The following is a 20,287-nucleotide window of genomic DNA, read 5'->3' on the forward strand; positions in this document are numbered from 1 at the left end:
AAGTAATTATAAATGTAAGTGGGCTACTTATTCTTTTTAAAACACTTGATGCTGTGACTTAAGGTATTTCCAAGTTATAGGTATAAAGGAGAGCTTCTGATCTGAAGAAAGGCAAAAGTGAGAGTAACCTACAAAGTTTGCAGGGCAAATCCTTAGTTTTAAACATGTTACAATAACATGCTAGCATAGCGTTACTACTTATGTCATGGATTTAAAAGTACTCTCTTAATCTTGTCTTCTTTAAAATTTCACTTTAGTTTTTGTGAATTTTTTCCTCTGGTGGGAAGAGACCTTTAAAACATTTTAATTGAAGCCAGTGAGGAAAATTAATTCATTTTACCTAAAGTATTTTTCCTAGTACTGCATGAATGATTTCATTTAAACTTTTGTATAATAAGTAGCCAGCGAAATCAGATTCAAAATTATAGTGCCTTGTGGAAGAATAGTGGTGCAGTTATTTTATTAAAGCCAAAAATATTCCCAAGAAGCACTCATTATTTTATCATCTCCATTCTTTTCCTGCCTGGTTTAATAATGAAATATTGCCAACTCTATGACTTTTTGAATGGAAAAGTTAAGCATTTTATTGATTCTGTTGGCAGTCACAAGTAGGTCAGAGCTTCACTGTAAACATTGCTTAGTTTATTGTTTGTCAAAGTAGGTACAGTATTCTCAAATGGTTTTCTATAAATTAAAAAAAAAACTGACAGCATAAATTCCTTTTCTTAATTGTCATATCTTACTTTTAAAAGTTCAATCAGTAGCTCCTACCCATCCCTATTATTTTTAAAGCCTCAGTATGAATTAATCATGTTTGAATTTCCCCTCATGTAAATACAGCTAATCTCAATTACTTAAGAACAGAGATTTTTTTTTTTTTTGGTTTCTGTATTATCCAGGACTATCCCTTTTTCTGATGACCTGTTTACACTTTGTCTATTTGTTAATACCTTCACTAGAAGGCCTGAAATAAGGAGAAACATTTTTTTCAATTATTTGATTTTACTATCAATACTTTGAATAACATATTCAATGGAAACTAAGATAATACTGATGCTCTGATCTCTCCTATCCTCCATTACTTTGGATAATTAAAAGCTCATAGTGAAGTTGAGGCATCAGTATATTTTAGTTCGCAAATCTGTCAATTTAAAAAATTTATTTAATATAGATTTGTAAATTGTCATCCATGAGCCAAATACAGCCCACTCTGTTTTTAAACATTTTAAGCAGTTTACCAGCATTTAAACATTGGAATATTTAAAATAAAATTCATGATATCCAGCCTCTTGTAAAATCTAAAGATCTGGCAATACTGGACCCACATGGCTATATGTCAACAGTTGGCTCTGAGTGGTGGCTGCTTCCTTTAAGTAGAACATACATTCTCTGGTTCATCTTAGAAACCACCGGTAGTTTACATTATCTGCCTTGCTGTGTAAGCGTTATAGTTCACGGCCTCTGATTTTGTATGTGCCATGTTGTCAACACTATACTAGACCGCAAAACATTAAGAACATGCTGGTAACTTTGTGCAAGTCACTGTTCTTTCTGTAGCCTCAAGTTTTCTCACCTATAAAATCGGGATACTACTAGTTACTTTTAACATGGTTTTATGATGAAATTTAAAGCAACTCAAAGATGTCTGTCTACATGAAAAAATATAAAATATAATTAAGAATTTTTATACATTCACTACTGATTTTCTAATCTGTAAAATAAGTTGAATAGACTACAATAGTTTAATTGGAAGGATGATTTGCATTCATATAGTTCACATCCCTTATTTTACAGGTGTGGGCATAAATCCAGAGAGGTGAAGTGACTTTCTCAGAGTTACACGGCAAATAGCCCAGCCACAAAAATAATCCTTGCTTTATTTTGTTTTTGTTTTTGTCTTTAACACTGCATTCTCTTGACTACATCATGTTTCTTACATCAAATTGACTAGTCCTGAGACAAGAAATGTTCACATAAGTTGTATAATAAACAGCCCACTGAATTTTAATTCTTTAACAGTGAATAGAAAACCAAATAGTAAATATTTTAGTCTTTGTGGGCCAGAGGTCTCTGTTGCAACCACTTAACTATGGCATTGTCACATGTAAACAGCCATAACCATATGTAAGTGAGTGAGCATTACTGTGTTCTCATAAAACTTTATTTACAAAAACAGGCAGCAAACCAGATCTGGCCTATGGGCTGTTGTTTGACATCTTGCTATAGTCATCTCTAATTGGGTATCTAGCTTTATTGAAGTCATATCTCTGTTTGCTCGCAAAATAAAATGGAAATAATAATGAAGATGCTATGTTAGCCAATTATTGAAAATGTTTCCAAGACAAGAATTTTTATGTAGATAGTCTGCCTTATAATTTTTTTGGCAGTATAATTCATGGGAATTTTCTCTAGCAAATTAGGTGATAAAGAAAAGAAATATAGGTCAGAGTACCTTGAGTTCCCCCTAATCTCTCTTGGCTCTGGTGGGATTTCACAGCTACATGATACATGAAATGAGGCTTTTCATTTACCTGTTCTTCTATCTACCACTGAACCAACTGTGATATCATAGTCAGTTTCAGCCCCAGTCATGCTATCACTCAAAATTTGAAATTACTTTTATCCTTTCCTTTTTTGCTTTAATACTTATTAAATTGAGAGAGATGGTCAGAGGAAAGGACTGCTTTCTGACTCATGACATGACTATGATGTTTCAGGAGATAGAGGTTGTAATTCACTGTCCTGATTGATTCTGTGTTTTTGTAGCTAATTATAAAAAGAAGGAAAAGCATATGATAGAAACAAATGCCCCATCCATACATTATGCCATTTGGAAAAGAAAATCGGTCTTTGCAATGAGAGACAAATAGTTCCGCCAAGAATTAAGCAAATTACATGTAAACTATGTATAATTTAGGTCTTACATAAAATATGTTTTGTGCTCTTGGTCAAAGACAACATGCATAAAGCAAGTGCATTGAGTATTATAACTTGGTGATAGACTGCCTTTTCCTTACTATCTTTGAACCTTTAATTTATGTGTCAACATTGAGTCATTTGAGCCGTATATAAGAAAATGATGTTTATGGCATATTAATACTAAAAGCTGGTAAGTTTGCTTTCTTTTTTGTTAACTTTACTGGCTAATTGTATTGAATGTAGGATTGTATCTGCTCTGCAGAAGTACAGTGATTGGTATTAAGCTAACTTTGATACTTTTCTGGTCAGCTTGAGAGTCAGCCATCTGATTTATAAAAATAATTTATTGAGAAATAATTTACAGAACATAAAGTTAACTCATATTAAGAGAGCAATTCATTGAATGTTAATGTACTTACAGAGTTGTGTAACTATCACCATAATCTAATTTTAGAACATTTCCATCATCCTAAGAGTAAACCTTGTGACCACTTTTAGTCACTCCCAATTTCCCTCCAATCCTTCTAGCCCTAAAGAACCACTGATCTACCTTCTCTCTTATATTCACATTTTTGAACATTTTATACAATATGTATTCTTTCAGGGCTTTTAAAACTGAGCATAATGGTTTTTCGTGGAAAAATACACATGACATAAAATTTGCATTTTTAACTACTTTAAACTGTATAATTCAGTGGCATTAACTACATTGACAGTGTTATGCAACCATCCACTATCTAGTTTCAGAAATTTTTTATCACCTGCAAGGAAAATCCCATATCCATTAAGCAGCCATTTCTCATTTTCCTTCCCCTCAGTTAGGAAGTTAAAAAGTGTTTCCCTCTCTTCTGTATTTTCAAAAGTTTAAGAAGGATTGATATTCTTCTTTTAAATATTTGGGAGAATTTTCTTTCTTTTGGGCATATACCTAACAGTGACACCATCTGATCTTGGGATTTTTTTTTTTTCTTGATAGGTTTTTGATTACACATTCAATATTTACTTGTTATAGGTCTATTCAGGTTTTCTGTTTCTACTTGAGTCAATTCTAGGAGTTTGTTCATTTCATCTAGGTTGTCTAGTTTGTTGGCCTACAATTATTTTTAGTATTCTCTTCTAATTTTTTTCTGAATTACTGTAAGAGTGATATGTAATGTCCCTATTTTCATTTCTGATTCTAGTCATCTCAGTCGTCTTCTTTTTTTCCTTAATCCTTGTAGCTGAAAGTTTGTCAAATTTCTTTTCAAAGAAAAACCTTTTGGTCTTGTTCATTTTCTCTATTATTCTATTCTGTATTTCATTTCTCTCCACTCTGTTTTTTCCTTTCTTCTGCTATATTTGGGTTTAGTTTGCTCTTTTTAGTTCCATAAGGTCTAAATTTAGGTTATTGATTTGAGATCATTCTTCTTTCTTTATGTAGGCATTTACTGCCCTCAGTGAATGTACATTGCTTACTCACATTCTGAGATACTGGGAGTTGTGATTTCAATGTATGAATTTCAAGGGAATATAATTCAGCCCATAACACATAAGGAAGGACTTCAGCTATTTTGCTAATTTGTTTTCCATGTCGTATGTTTTTTGTTCCTCAATTCCTTCATTACTTACTTATTTTATGTTTCATTGAGGTTTTTCAGTGTACTGTGTACCTTATTTCCTTTTCTGTATCTTTTTATTTTCTTAGTTGTTACAATTAACATCTTAACTTATAAACTTATAAAACACTAGTTTGAATTAATATCACCTTAGCTTTAATAGTATGTAAATTCTACTGCTATATATATCCATACCTCCCATTTTATGTTGTTGTTATCACAAATTATATGTTATGTATTGTGTGTCCATTAACAGACTTATGATTATCATTTTGTCTTTTAATCATGCAGGAAAAAGAGTTCCAACCCCAAAATACAATATTGGCTTTTAAATATATTTGTGCAGTTACCTTTACCATTTTCTTTGTTTTATCACATGCCTCAAGTTATTGTCTAGTGTCTTTTCATTTCAGCCTAAGGATCTCTCTTTAGAACTTATTAAAAAGCTGTCCTAATAGTGATGAACTCCCTCAGCCCTTGATTGTCTGGGAATTTCTTCATTTCTTTTTTTTTTTTGGAAGAATAATTTTGCTCGGTATAGAATTTTTGGTTGACAGAGCTTGCTTGTTTTGTAATTTCTGCACTTTAAATACTATATGCCATCCCACTGCCTCTGACCTTCATGGTTTCTGATGTGAAAATAACTGTTAATCTTATGAAGAATCTCTTGTACTTAACAAGTCACTTCTTTCTTACTGATTTCAAGATTTCCCTCTTTGTTTTTTATTTCAACAGTTTAATTATACTTTATCTTGGTATGGTTCACTTTGAATTTATCCTACTTGGAATTTATTTGGCTTCTTGAAATGTTTTTTTTCTGTGTGCAGATTCCAATTAATATCTAGTGTCACCTGATGCCAGCCTGAAGAACTTCCTTTAGTATTTCACATAAACTGGGTCTGCAGGCCACAGATACTCTCACTTTTTATTTAGGAATGTCTTTATTTTATCTTCACTTTTTAATATGCAATTTTTAATTAATAGATTTTTAAAACTAATTTTAGGTTTACAGAAAAAAAATGAGCAAAAAGCACAGATTCCATAAACCCCAATTTCCTCTACTATTGAGATCTTACATTAGTGTGGTACAGTTGTTACAGTTGATGAGCCAATGTTGGTATCTTATAATTAACTAAAGTCCATGGTTTACATTAGGCTTCACTCTTTGTGTTCTACATCCTATGGATTTTGGCAAGTGTATAATGATATGCATCCATCATCACAGTATCATACAGAATAGCAGTTTCACTGCCCTAAAACTCCATTATGCTACACCTATTTCATCCCACCCTCATATCCTGAGCAATCACCTAACATTTTATTGTCTCCATAGGTTTGCCTTTTCCAGAATGTCATATAAGTTGGAATTATATAGAATATATTAATATTGATTTCTTTCACTTACCAATATGCATTTAAGGTTCCTCCATGTCTTTTTCTGGCTTGATAGCTAATTTCTTTTTGTCACTGAATAATATTCCATTTTTGGAATTTGCCACAGTTTTTATCTATTCACCTGTTGAAGGGTTTCTTGGTTGCTTTCAAGGTTTGGCACTCATAAATAAGACTGTTATAAACATTCAAGTACAGGTTTTCGAGTGGGCAGTTTTGAACTCATTTGATGATTGCTGGATCATATGGTAAGAGTATGTTTAGTTTTGTAAGAAACTGCCAAACTGTCTTGCAAAGTCGCTGTGCCATTTTGTATTCCCACCAGCAATGAATAAGACTTCCTATTGTTCTGCATCTTCATCAACGTTTGGTGTTGTCAGTATTGTGGATTTTGGCCATTCTAAAACATAGGTAGTGATATCTCACTATTGTTTTAATTTCTAATTCTGCATAGTCATATGATATTGAGCAGCTTTTTACAAGCTTATTTTTCTTCTATGTATCTTCTTTGAAGAGGTTTCTGATCAGGCCTGTGACCCCCCCCTTTTTGTAGTGGCATGGGTACAGGATGGTTCCTGAAGGAAAAGAGGGCTTAGTGGCCTCCAAATTCCCTCACCCACCAGTTTCTGGAGGAGGCTCTAGTGGGGTGAGGACTGAGGAGCCTATGCACACTTTTTCATTGGGATGTTTATGTTATTATTGTTGAGTTGTTAAAGAGTTATTTGTATACTTTGGATACCAGTCTTCTACAAAGTATGTGTTTTGCAAATACTTTCTCTCAGCCTGTGGTTTGTCTTTTTACTCTCTTAATAGTATATTTTGTAGAATGGAACATTTTAATTTTAATTAATTTCAACTTATTAATGTTTTCTTTTATGCATCTTGCTTTCTGGTGTTGTATGTAAGAATTCATTGCCAAACCCAAGGTCACCTAGATTTTGTTGTGTGTTATATTCTAGGAATTTTAAGAGTTTGGCATTTGTAAAAGGTGTGAGGTATGTGAATACATTCAGTTTTCCTTGCATGTTGATGTCCAGTTGTACCAGCACCATCTATTGAAAAGACAACAATTTCCATTGAATTACCTTTTTGTCAGAGGGTCTGTTTCTGGCTTCTCTATTCTGTTCCACTGAATAACTAATCAGTTCTTTCATCAATTCCACACTGTCTTGATTACTGTAGCTTTATGGTAAGTCATGAGGTCAAGTAGTATCAGTCCTCTTTGTTCTCCTTAAATATTGTGTTGACTTCCCAGCACTTTGGGAGGCCGAGACGGGCGGATCACGAGGTCAGGAGATCGAGACCATCCTGGCTAACCTGGTGAAACCCCGTCTCTACTAAAAAATACAAAAAACTAGCCGGGCGGGGTGGTGGGCGCCTGTAGTCCCAGCTACTCGGGAGGCTGAGGCAGGAGAATGGCATAAACCTGGGAGGCGGAGCTTGCAGTGAGCAGAGGTCCAGCCACTGCACTCCAGCCTGGGCGACAGAGCAAGACTCCGTCTCAAAAAAAAAATATATTGTGTTGACTATTATGGATCTTTTACTTTTCCATATAAACTAAAGAAAACTTTAGAATCATTTTTTCAATAATCACAAAATATTGTGATTTTGTATTCTGAAACTTTACTGACTTTTTTAAAATCAGTTCAAGGAGCCTTTTGGCAGAGTCTTTTGAGTTTCTAGGTGTAGAATAATACCATCAGCAAAAAGAGGTAGTTTCACTTTTTTACCTATTTATGTGACTTTTAATTTTTTCTCTTGACTGATTGTTCTGTCTAGGACTTCCAGTACTGTGTTGAATAGGAGTGGTGGGAGTGAGTATCCTTTTCTTGTTCCATTTCTCAAAAAAGCTGGGAAATGGTTCCAGCTTTTGCCTGTTCTATATGATGTTAGCTATGGGTTTGCCATAGATGGCTCTTAACTATTTTGAGATATATTCCTTTGATGGCTAGTTTGTTAAGAGTTTTTATGAAGTGAAGTTGGATTTTATCAAAAGCTTTTTCTCTGTCTGTTGACAAGATTATATGGTCTTTGTTTTTAGTCCTGTTTATGTGGTGAATCACATTTATTGATCCGCATATGTTGAACCAACCTTGCATCCTAGGATTAAAGCCTACTCGATTGTGGAGAATTAATTTTTTGATGTGCTTCTGGATTCAGATTGCTGGTATTTGTTGGGGATTTTTGTGTCTATGTTCATCAGGGATGTTGGTCTGAAGTTTTTTTTCATTGTGTCTTTGCCATATTTTGGTATCAGGATGATGCTGGTTTATAGGACGAATTAAGGAGGAGTCTCTCTTCTATTTTTTGGAATAATTTCACTACGATTGGTACTAGCTCTGCTTATGTCTGGTAGAATTCAGCTGTGAATCCATCTGGTTTACGGTTTTTCTTCATTGGTAGGTTTTTAATTGCTGTTTCAATTTTGGAACATGTTATTGTTCTGTTCAGGATTTCCATTTATTTTTTCCTGATTCAATCTTGGGAGCCTGTGTGTTTGCAGAAATTTATTCATTTCCTCTAGATTTTCTAATTAGTATGCATAGAGGTGTTCATAATAGTGTCTGAGGATCTTTATGTTTCTGTGAGATTGGTTGTAATGTCTCCTTTGTCATTTTTCATTGTGCTTATTTGGATCATCTCTCATTTTTCTTTGTTAATTTAGCTGTCAATCTACAGATCTTGTTTATCCTTTCAAAAATCCAACTTTTGGTTTCATTGACCCTTTGTATGGATTTTGGGTCTCAGTTCCTTTCAGTGCTCCTCTGATTTTTGTTTTCTTCTGTTAGCTTTGTTAGTTTGTTTTTGTTTTTCTAGTTCCTCTAGGTGCAATGTTAGATTGATAATTTGAGATCCTTCTAAGTTTTGAATGTGGGCATTTGGCACTGTAAACTTTCCTCTTCATGCTGCTTTTGCTGCATCCTAGAGATTTTGTGTTTTGTGGATGATTGTCTTGTATAGTATCATGGAGAGGTTCTCCGAATTGCTTGAATTTGCATATCAACCTCTAGCAAGATTAGGGAAATGTTCATGAACTATATCCTCAGATATGTTTTCCATGTTGCTTACTCTGTCTCCTTCTGTCTCAGGAGTCCTAATGTGTCATAGGTTTCGTCTATCTACATAACTCCCTATTTCTCAGAGACTTTGTTCCTTTTTTATAATTCTGTTTTCTTTGCTTTTGTCTGACTGGCTTGATTCAAAACACCAGTCTTCAATCTTTGAAACTCTTCCTTGAGTTTGATATAATCTTGTTAATGCTTCTAATTTTATGTTGAAATTCCTGTAGTGAATTTTTCAATTCCAGAAGTTCAATTTTTTTTTTTTTTTTTTTTTAATATGGTCAGGTCGTCTTTTAACGTTTGGATAATTTTACTGGCTTCCTTGGTTTGGACTTCAACTTTCTCTTGAATCTTTTTGAACTTCTTTGCCATCCATATTCTGAATTCTATGTCATTTCAGACATTTAAAACTGTTTAGAATCCATTGCTGGGGACATAGTGCAATCATTGGTAGGTAAGTAAACACACTGACTTTTTGAATTGCTAGAATTATTGCATTGATTTTTTTTTTTTCTGCTCTGAGGGTTCTTGTGTTTCTCATTTTGAAATTGCTGTTATTTGGATGGGACCTTTTTATTTTACAGGGTTTTTTTTCTCTTGAAAGTTTGGCAAATGTTGTATATAGGTGCTTTCCTTTGTTTTGTTTTGTTTTGTTTTGTTTTGTTTTGTTGAGGCAGAGTCTCGCTCAGTCACCCAGGTTGGAGTGCAAAGTCATGATCTCAGCTCACTGCAATCTCTGCCTCCTGTGTTCAAGCAATTCTTCTGCCTCAGCCTCTTGAGTAGCTGGGATTACAGGCACCTGCCATCATGCCTGGATAATTTTTGTATTTGTGTAGAGATGGGGTTTCACCATGTTGCCCAGGCTGGTCTTGAACTCCTGACCTCAATCGATCCACCCACTTTCTTTTTGAGTGCTTTCAGAGTGCCCTGGTTCTGTATGGGTTCCTTAGTTTTCTGCATTGGATTTCATAGGCATTGCATGCTGAAGGAATTTATTTTTGTTTGCTGGTATAATTCAGGTTACAATCCAGTAGATAGAGTTTAAATATAAGGGCCAGCAGATAGGATTTTACTCAGTAGTGTGTCTTTTTTGTATTTCAATGCATATGCATTTCAAGTACACAACTTGGAGGCCTCAATTACATTTATACTGTTGTGGAACCATTACCACTACTGATTTCCAGTTTTTTTTTCATTACCCCAAACAGGAACTCTATAGCCATTAAGTAATAACTTCTCAATTCTTCCTTTCTTCATACTCTACTAACTTCTAATCTTTCTGTCTCTACAAATTTGCCTATTCTAGATACCTCATGTAAGTGAAATAATGCCATAATTTTTGTTTTAGATTCAGCTTATTTCACATACCGTAAAGTCTTCAGAGTTAATCCATTTCATATTTCAGAATTTCATTCCCTTTTATGGCTTAATAGCATTCTATTTTGTGTAAATATCATAGTTTTGTCTATCCACTTATTTATTGATGGACACTTGAGTTGTTTCCACCTTTTGGCTATTGGGAATAATGCTGTAGTAAACATTACTGTACAAGTGCCTGAGTCTTTGATTTCAATTCCTTTGGGTATATATCTAGGAGTACAATTCTGGTCATATGGCAACTGTTTTGCTTTTTGAGGAACCACCATAACCTTTTTTTTTTTTAATTGAAGTTCTGGGATACATGGGCAGAACGTGCAGGTGTGTTACATGTGCCATGGTGGTTTGCTGCACCCATCAACCCATCATCTACATTAGGTATTTGCCCTAATGCTATCCCTCCCCTTTACTCCCCACCCCCGGCAGGCCCCGTTGTGTGATGTACCCCTCCCTGTGCCCATATATTCTCATTGCTCAACTCCCACTTATGAGTGAGAACATGCAGTGTTTGGTTTTCCATTCCTGTGTTAGTTTGCTGAGAATGATGGTTTCCAGCTTCACCCATGTCTCTGCAAAGGACATGAACTCATCCTTTTTTATGGCTGCATAGTATTCCAGGGTGTATATGTACCACATTTTCTTTATCCAGTCTAATATTGATGGGCATTTGGGTTGGTTTTAAGTCTTTGCTGTAGTGACTAGTGCTGCAGTAAACATACATGTGCATGTGTCTTTGCAGTAGAATGATTTATAATTCTTTTGGTATATACCCAGTAATGGGATTGCTGGGTCAAATGGTATTTCTAGTTCTAGATCCCTGAGGAATCACCACACTATCTTCCACAATGGTTGAACTAATTTATACTCCCACCATCAGTGTAAAAGTGTTCCTATTTCTGGATATCCTCTCCAGCATCTTTTGTTTCCTTTTTAATAATTGCCTTTTCTAACTGGAGTGAGATGGTATCTTATTGTGGTTTTCATTTGCATTTCTCTAATGAACAGTAATGATGAGCTTTTTTCATATGTTTGTTGGCCACAAGAATGTCTTCTTTCAAGAAGTGTTTGTTCATGTCCTTTGCCCACTTTTTGATGGGGTTGTTTTTTTCTTGCAAATTTGTTTAAGTTCCTTGTAGATTCTGGATATTAGCCCTTTGTCCGATGGATACATTGCAAAAATTTTCTCCCATTCTGTAGATTCCCTGTTCACTCTGATGATGGTTAAACTTCTTAAGCTGATAAGCAACTTCAGCAAAGTCTCAGGATACAAAATCAATGCGCAAAAATAACAAGCATTCCTATACACCAGTAATAGACAAACAGAGAACCAAATCACGAGCAAACTCCCATTCACAGTTGCTACACAGGGAATAAAATACCCAGGAATACAACTTAAAAGGGATGTGAAGGACCTCTTTAGTGGGAGCTACAAACCTCTCCTCAAGGAAATGCGAGAGGACACAAACAAATGGAAAAGCATTCCATGCTCATAGATAAGAAGAATCAATATTCTGAAAATAGCCATACTGCCCAAAGTAATTTATAGATTCAATGATATCCCCATCAAGCTACCATTGACTTTCTTCACAGAATTAGAAAAAACTACTTTAAATTTCATATAGAACTTAAAAAGAGACCATATACTCAAGATAATCCTAAGGAGAAAGAACAAAGCTGGAGGCATCACACTATCTGACTTCAAACTATATTACAAAGCTTCAGTAACCAAAGCAGTTTGGTACTGGTACAAAACAGATATATGGGCCAATGGAAGAGAACAGAGGCCTCAAAAATAACACCACACATCTGCAATCATCTGATCTTTGACAAACTTGCCAAAAACAAGCAATGGGAAAAGGATACCCTATTTAATAAATTGTGTTGGGAAAACTGGCTAGCCATATGCAGAAAACTGAAACTGGACCCGTTTCTTACATCTTACACAAAAATTCAAAAATTAACTCAAGATGGATTAAAGATTTAAATGTAAGATCCAAAACCATAAAAACTCTAGAAGAAAACCTAGGTAATACCATTCAGAACATAGGCATGGACAAAGACTTCATGACTAAAATACCAAAAGCAATTGCAACAAATGCCAAAATTGAAAAGTGGGATGTAATTAAACTAAAGAGCTTCTGCACACCACAATCTTTTCCATGGGAACTGTACCATTTTACATTCCTACCAGCAATGCAGAAGACTTCAGATGTATGCAGATCCTCATCAATGTGTGTTATTTTCCATTTTATTTATAACAGCTGCCCGAATGAGCATAAAATGGTGTCTCATTGTGTTTTCGATATACATTTCCCTCATGATTCGTGATATTTAGTGTCTTTTCATTTGCTTGTTGAACATTTGTATATCTTTTTTGAAGACATGTCTGTTCACATCCTTTGTCCATTTTCTCTCTAGGTTGTTTATTTGTTCTTAAGTTGTGGTTGTTTTTATATAATCTTGTTGTTAATCTCTTATCAAATATATAATTTACAAATAATTTCTACTGTTCTGTGGTTTGTCTTTTCACTCTCTTAATAGTGCCATGTGATGCACAAAATTGTTGATTTTGATGAAGTCCCATTAAGCTATTTTTCTTTTCTTGCCTGGGCTTCGGCATTATATCTTTTAAAATATATATTTTTATGTATTTTATATATAAAACATAATTATATATATACACTATAAGTTTTGGGATACATGTGCAGAATGTGCAGGTTTGTTACATAGGTATACATGTGCCATGGTGGATTGGTGCACCCATCGACCTGTAATCTACATTATGTATTTCTCCTAATGTTATCCCTCCCCTACCCCGCCACCTCCTGAGAGACCCTTGTGTGTGATGTTCCCCTCCTTGTGTCCATGTGTTCTCATTGTTCAACTCCCACTTATGAGTGAGAACATGCAGTGTTTGGTTTTCTCTTCCTATGTTAGTTTGCTGAGAATGATGGTATCCAGCTTCATCCATGTCCCTTCAAAGAACATGAACTCATCCTTTTTTATGGCTGCATAGTATTCCATGGTATATATGTGCCACATTTTCTTTATCCAGAGTATCATTCATGGGCATTTGGGTTGGTTCCAAGTCTTTGCTATTGTGAATAGTGCTGCAGTAAACTTTCGTGTGCATGTGTTTTTATAGGAGAATGATTTATTAACCATTGGGTATATACCCAGTAATGGGATCACTGGGTCAAATGGTATTTCTGGCTCTAGAGCCCTGGGCAGTTGCCACACTGTCTTCCACAATGGTTTACTAATTTACACTCCCACCAACAGTGTCGACGTGTTCCTATTTCTGGACATCCTCTCCAGCATCTGTTGTTTCCTGACTTTTTAATGATCACCATTCTAACTGGCATGAGATGGTATCTCATTGTGGTTTTGATTTGCATTTCTCTAATGACCAGTGATGATGAGCTTTTTTTTCATGTTTGTTGGCTGCATAAATGTCTTCTTTTGAAAAGTGTCTGTTCATATCCTTCACCCACTTTTTGGTGGGGGTTGGTTTTTTCTTGTAAATTTGTTTAAGTTTCTTGTAGATTCTGAAGATTAGCCCTTTTTCAGTTGGATAGATTGCAAAAATTTTCTCCCAATCTGTAGGTTGCCTGTTTACTCTAATGATACTTTCTTTTGCTGTGCATAAGCTCCTTAGTTTAATTAGATCTCAATTGTCCATTTTGGCTTTTGTTGCCATTAGTTTTGGTGTTTCAGTCATGAAGTCTTTGCCCATGCCTATCTCCTGAATGGTATCACCTAGGTTTTCTTCTAGGGTTTTTATGGTTTTAGGTCCTCCATTTAAGTCTTTACTCCATCTTGAGTTAATTTTGTATAAGGTGTAAGGAAGGGGTTCAGTTTCAGTTTTCTGCTTATGGCTAGCCAGTTTTCCCAACACCATTTATTAAATAGGGAATCCTTTCCCCATTGCTTGTTTCTGGCAGGTTTGTCAAAGATCAGATGGTTGTAGATGTGTGGTGTTATTTCTAAGGCCTCTGTTCTGTTCCATTGGTCTATATATCTGTTTTGGTATTAGTACAATGCTGTTTTGGTTACTATAGCCTTGTAGTATAGTTTGAAGTTAGATAGCGTGATGCCTCCAGCTTTGTTCTTTTTACTTAGGGTTGTCTTGGGTATATGGGTTGTTTTTTGATTTGATATGAATTTTAAAGTAGTTTTTTCTACTTATGTGAAGTTAATGGTCACTTGATAGGGATATCATTGAATCTATAAATTACTTTGGGCAGTATGGCCATTTCCACGATATCGATTCTTCCTATTTATGAGCATGGAATGTTTTTCCATTTGTTTTTGTCCTCTCTTGAGCAGTGGTTTATAGTTCTTCTTGAAGAGGTCCTTCATGTCCCTTGTAAATTGTATTCCTAGGTATTTTTTCTATTTGTAGCAATTGTGAATGGGAGTTCACTCATTATTTGGCTCTCTGTTTGTCTATTATTGGTATATAGGAATGCTTGTGATTTTTGCACATTGATTTCATATCCTGAGACTTTGCAGATGTTGCTAATTAGCTTAAGGAGATTTTGGGCTGAGATGATGGGGTTTTCTAAATATTCAATCGTGTCATCTGCAAACAGAGACTATTTGACTTCCTGTCTTCCTGATTGAATATCCTTTATTTTTTTCTCTTGCCTGATTGCCCTGGCCAGAATTTCCAATACTATGTTGAATAGGAGTGTTGAGAGAAGGCATCCTTGTCTTGTGCTTCTTTTCAAAGGCAGTGCTTCCAGTTTTGCCCACTCAGTATGATATTTGCTGTGGGTTTGTCATAAATAGCTCTTATTATTTTAAGATGTGTTCCATTAATACCCAGTTTATTGAGAGTTTTTAGCATGAAGGGTTGTTTAATTTTATCAAAGGCGTTTTTTGCATTTATTGAGATAATCTTGTGGGTTTGGTTAATGGTTCTGTTTATGTGATGGATTATGTTTATTGATTTGCGTATGTTGAACTAGCCTTGCATCTCAGGAATGAAACTGACTTGATCGTGGTGGGTAAGCTTTTTGATTTGCTGCTGGATTCTATTTGCCAGTATTTTACTGAGGATTTTCGCATCGATGTTCATCAGGGATATTGGGCTGAAATTTTCTCTTTTTTGTTGTGTCTCTGCCAGGTTTTGTTAACAGGATGATGTTGGCCTCATAAAGTGAGTTAGGGAGGAGTCCTTCTTTTTCTATTGTTTGGAATAGTTTCAGAAAGAATGGTACCAGCTCCTATTTGTACCTCTAGTAGAATTCAGCTGTGAATCCGTCTGGACCTGGGCTTTTTTCGGTTGGTAAGCTGTTAATTACTGCCTGAATTTCTGAAATTGTTATTGGTCTATTCAGAGATTCAACTTCTTCCTGGTTTAGTCTTGGGAGAGTGTATGTGTCCAGGAATTTATTCATTTCTTCGAGATTTTCTAGTTTATTTGCATAGAGGTGTTTATAGTATTCTCTGATGGTAGTTTATGTTTCTGTGGAATCAGTGGTGATACCCCTTTTATCATTTTTTAATGTGTCTATTTTCCTCTTCTCTCTTTTCTTTTTTATTAGTCTGGCTAGTAGTCTATTTTGTTAATTTTTTCAAAAAATCAGCTCCTGGATTCATTAGTTTTGTTTTGTTTTGTTTTGTTTTTTGAAGGGTTTTTCGTGTCTCTATCTCCTTCAGTTCTACTCTGATCTTAATTATTTCTTGTCTTCTGCTAGCTTTTGAATTTGTTTGCTCTTGTTTCTGTAGTTCTTTTAATTGTGATTTTAGGGTATCGATTTTAGATTTTTCCTGCTTTCTCTTGTGGGCATTTAGTGCTCTAAATTTTCCTCTAAACACTGCTTTGGTTGTGTCCCAGATATTCTGGTATGTCGTGTCTTTGTTGTCATTGGTTTCAAAGAACTTACTTATTTCTGCTTTAATTTTGTTATTTACCTAGTAGTCATTAAGGAGCTGGTTGTTCAGTTTCCATGTAGTTGTGCTGTTTTGAGTGAGTTTGTTAATCCTAAGTTCTAATTTGATTGCACTGTGGTCTGAAGGATGTTTTGTTTGGATTTCCATTATTTTGCATTTGCGAAGGAGTGTTTTACTTCCAATTATGTGGTCAATTTTAGAATAAGTATGATGTGGTGCTGAGAAAAATATATATTCTGTTGACTTGGGGTGGAGAGTTCTGTAGATGTCTATTAGTTCTGCTTGATCCAGAGCTGAATTCAAGTCTTGAATATCCTTGTTAATTTTCTGTCTCGTTAATCTGTCTGATATTGACAGTGGGGTGTTAAAGTCTCCCACTATTATTGTGTGGGAGTCTAAGTTTCTTTGTAGGTCTCTAAGAACTTGCTTTATTAATCTGGGCACTCCTGTATTGGGTGCATATATATTTAGGATAGTTAGCTCTTGTTGTTGCATTGAACCCTTTACCATTTGTAATGCCCTTGAATTCTGTTTTATCAGAGAATAAGATTGCACTTCCTGCTTTTTTTGGCCTTTCATTTACTTGGTAAATATTTCTCCATCCCTTTATTTTGAGACTGTGTGTGTCTTTGCACATGAGATGAGTCTTCTGAATACAGTACATGGATGGGTCTTTACTCTTTATCTAATTTGCCAGTCTGTTTCTTTTAATTGGGGCATTTAACCCATTTACATTTAAGGTTAATATTGTTATGTGTGAATTTGCTTCTGTCATTATCATGCTATCTGGTTATTTTGTCCATTAGTTGATGCAGTTTCTTCATAGTGTCGATGGTCTTTAAAATTTGATATGTTGTTGCAGTGGCTGTTACTGATTTTTCGTTTCCATGTTTAGTGCTTCCTTCAGGAGCTCTTGTAAGGCAGGCCTGGTGGTGACAGAATCTCTCAGCATTTACTTGTCTATAAAGGATTTTATTTCTCCTTCACTTAGTTTGGCTGGACATGAAATTCTGGATTGAAAATTCCTTTCTTTAAGAACGTTGAATATTGGCCCCCACTCTCTTCTGGCTTGTAGGGTTTCTGCAGAGAGATCTGCTGTTAGTCTGATGGACTTCCCTTTGTGGGTAACCCGACTTTTCTCTCTGGCTGCCCTTAACGTTTTTTGCTTCATTTCAACCTTGGTGAATCTGACGATTATGTGTCTTGGAGTTGCTCTTCTCCAGGTGTATCTTTGTGGTGTTCTCTGTATTTCCTGAATATGAATGTTGTCCTGTCTTGCTAGGTTGGCTAAGTTCTTGTGGCTTATATCCTGAAGGGTGTTTTTTTAACTTGGTTCCATTTTCCCTATCACCAATCAAATGTAGGTTTGCTCTTTTTACATAATCCCATATTTCTTTGAGGCTTTCTTCATTCCTTTTCATTCTTTTTTCTCTAATCTTGTCTTCATGCTTTATTTCATTAGGTTGATCTTCAGTCTCTGATATTCTTTCTTCCACTTGATTGATTCAGCTGTTGATACTTGTGCACGCTTCACGAAGTTCTCGTGGTGTGTTTTTCAACTCCATCAGCCCATTCATCTTCTTCTCTTAGCTGGTTATTCTAGTTAGCAATTCCTCTAATTTTTTTTCAAGGTTGTTAGCTTCCTTGATTGGGTTAGAATATGCTCCTTTAGCTCAGCAGAGTTTGTTATTACCCACCTTCTGAAGCCTAGTTCTGTCAATTCGCCAAACTTACTCTCTGTCCAGTTTTGCTCCCTTGCTCATGAGGAGTTGTGATCTTTTGGAGGAGAAGAGACATTCTGGTTTTGGGAATTTTCAGCCTTTTTGCACTCATCTTTTCTCATCTTCATGGATTTATCTACCTTTGGCCTTTGATGTTGATGACCTTTGGAACAGGTTTTTGTGTACATCCTTTTTGTTGATGTTGATGCTATTCCTTTCTGTTTGTTAGTTTTCCTTCTAATAGGGCCCTCTGCTGCAGGTCTGCTGAAGTTTGCTGAAGGTCTACTTCAGACCCTGTTTGCTTTGGTATCACCAACGGAGGCTGCAGAACAGCAAAGATTGCTGCCTCTCCTTTCTCTGTAAGGTTTGTCTCAGAGGGGCACTTGCCAGATGCCAGCTGGAACTCCCCTCTATGAAGTGTCTCTTGACTACTCCTGGGAGTTGTCTTCCAGTCAGGAGGCACGGTTGTCAGGGGCCCACTTGAGGAGGCAGTCCTTCCCTTAGCAGAGCTTGAGCGCTGTGCTGGGAGATCTGCTGCTCTTTTCAGAGCCGGCAGACAGGAATGTTTAAGTCTGCTGCAGCTGCTCCCACAGCCGCCCATTCCCCCAGGTTCTCTGTTCCAGGGAGATGTTTTATCTATAAGTCTTTGACTGGAGCTGCTGCCTTTCTTTCAGAGATGGCCTGCCCAGAGAGGAGGAATCTAGAGATGTCATCTGGCTACAGTGGCTTTGCCAATCTGTGGTGGGCTTTGCCCAGTTCAGATTTCCTGGCAGCTTTGTTTACACTTTGAGGGTAAAACTGCCTACTCAAGCCTCAGTAATGGTGGACTCCCCTTCCCCCAACAAGCTGGGACATCCCAGATTGACTTCAGACTGCTGTGCTGGCAGTGAGAATTTCAAGCCAGTGGACCTTAGCTTCCTGGGCTCCATGGGAGTGGGATCCGCTGAGCTAGACCACTTGGCTCACTGGCTTCAGCCCCCTTTCCAGGGGAGTGAACAGTTCTAACTTGCTGGCATTCCAGGAGCCACTGGGGTATGAAAAAAACACTTCTGCAGCTAGCTCGGTGTCTGTCCAAATGGGCGCCTAGTTTTTGGCTTGAAACCCAGGGCCGTGGTGGTGTCGGCACCCAAGGGAATCTTCTGGTCTATGGGTTGCAAAGTCTGTGGGAAAAGTGTAGTAACTGGGCCGGAATGCATTGTTCCTCACTCACGGCAGTCCCTCATGGCTTCCCTTGACTTGGGGAGGGAGTTCCCTGACCCCTTGTGGTTCCCAGGTGAGGCAACACTCCACCCTGCTTCTGCTCGCCCTCTGTGGGCTGCACCCACTGTCTAACTAGTCCAGTGAGATGAGCTGGGTACTTTAGTTGAAAATGCAGAAATCAACTGCCTCCTTCATTGATCTCGCTAGGAACTGCAGACCAGAGCTGTTTCTGTTCAGCCATCTTGCCAGCCACCCCTTTAGACATCATATCTAAGAAATCATAGCAAAATCCAGTGTCATGACAATTTCTTCTTTTCTTCTGAGTGTTTTATAGTTGTAGCTCTTACATTTAGTGCATTGATACACTTTGAGTTAATTTTTATCTATGTGAGGTCAGCTTCCTACTTCACTCTTTTGCATGGGGATATCCAGGTTTCCCTGTAGCATTTGTTGAGAAGACATACTTTCTCCTTCGAATGTTTGATACTCTTGTTGAATATAGTTGCCCATATATTTGAGACTTTACTTCTAGGCTCAGTGTTCTATTTCATTGGTTTGTATGTCTCTCTTTATGCCAGTACTACACTTTTTTGATCACTTGAGCTTTTTATTATTACTATTATTATTATTATTATTATTATACTTTAAGTTCTAGGGTACATGTGCACAGTGTGCAGGTTTGTTACATATATATATATATATATGTACCATGTTGGTGTGCTGCACTCATTAACTCGTCATTTACCTTAGGTATAACTCCTAATGCTATCCCTCCCCCAACCCTCCACCCCACAACAGGCCCCGGTGGGTGATGTTCCCCTTCCTGTGTCCAGGTGTTCTCATTTTTTAATTCTCACCTATGAGTGAGAACATGCAGTGTTTAGTTTTCTGTTCTTGCGATAGTTTGCTGAGAATGATGGTCTCCACCTGCATCCCTGTCCCTACAAAGGACATGAACTCATCCCTTTTTATGGCAGCATAGTATTTCATGGTGTATATGTGCCACATTTTCTTGATCCTGTCTGTCATTGATGGACATTTGGGTTAGTTCCAAGTCTTTGCTATTGTGAATAGTGCTGCAATAAACATACGTGTGCATGTGTCTTTATAGCAGCATGAT

At 36.4% G+C, this 20,287-nt stretch overlaps 1 protein-coding gene across 3 annotated transcripts in view; it reads left to right on the top strand.

Moving 5' to 3' along the window:
* CHIC1 (cysteine-rich hydrophobic domain 1) overlaps positions 1–20,287 on the top strand; it is a 113,155-nt gene that overhangs the window by 20,088 nt on the left and 72,780 nt on the right. The window lies entirely within an intron of this gene.

Source organism: Colobus angolensis, unplaced genomic scaffold (genome assembly GCF_000951035.1).
Source record: "Colobus angolensis palliatus isolate OR3802 unplaced genomic scaffold, Cang.pa_1.0 Scaffold87, whole genome shotgun sequence".
Classification (NCBI taxonomy): domain Eukaryota; kingdom Metazoa; phylum Chordata; class Mammalia; order Primates; family Cercopithecidae; genus Colobus; species Colobus angolensis.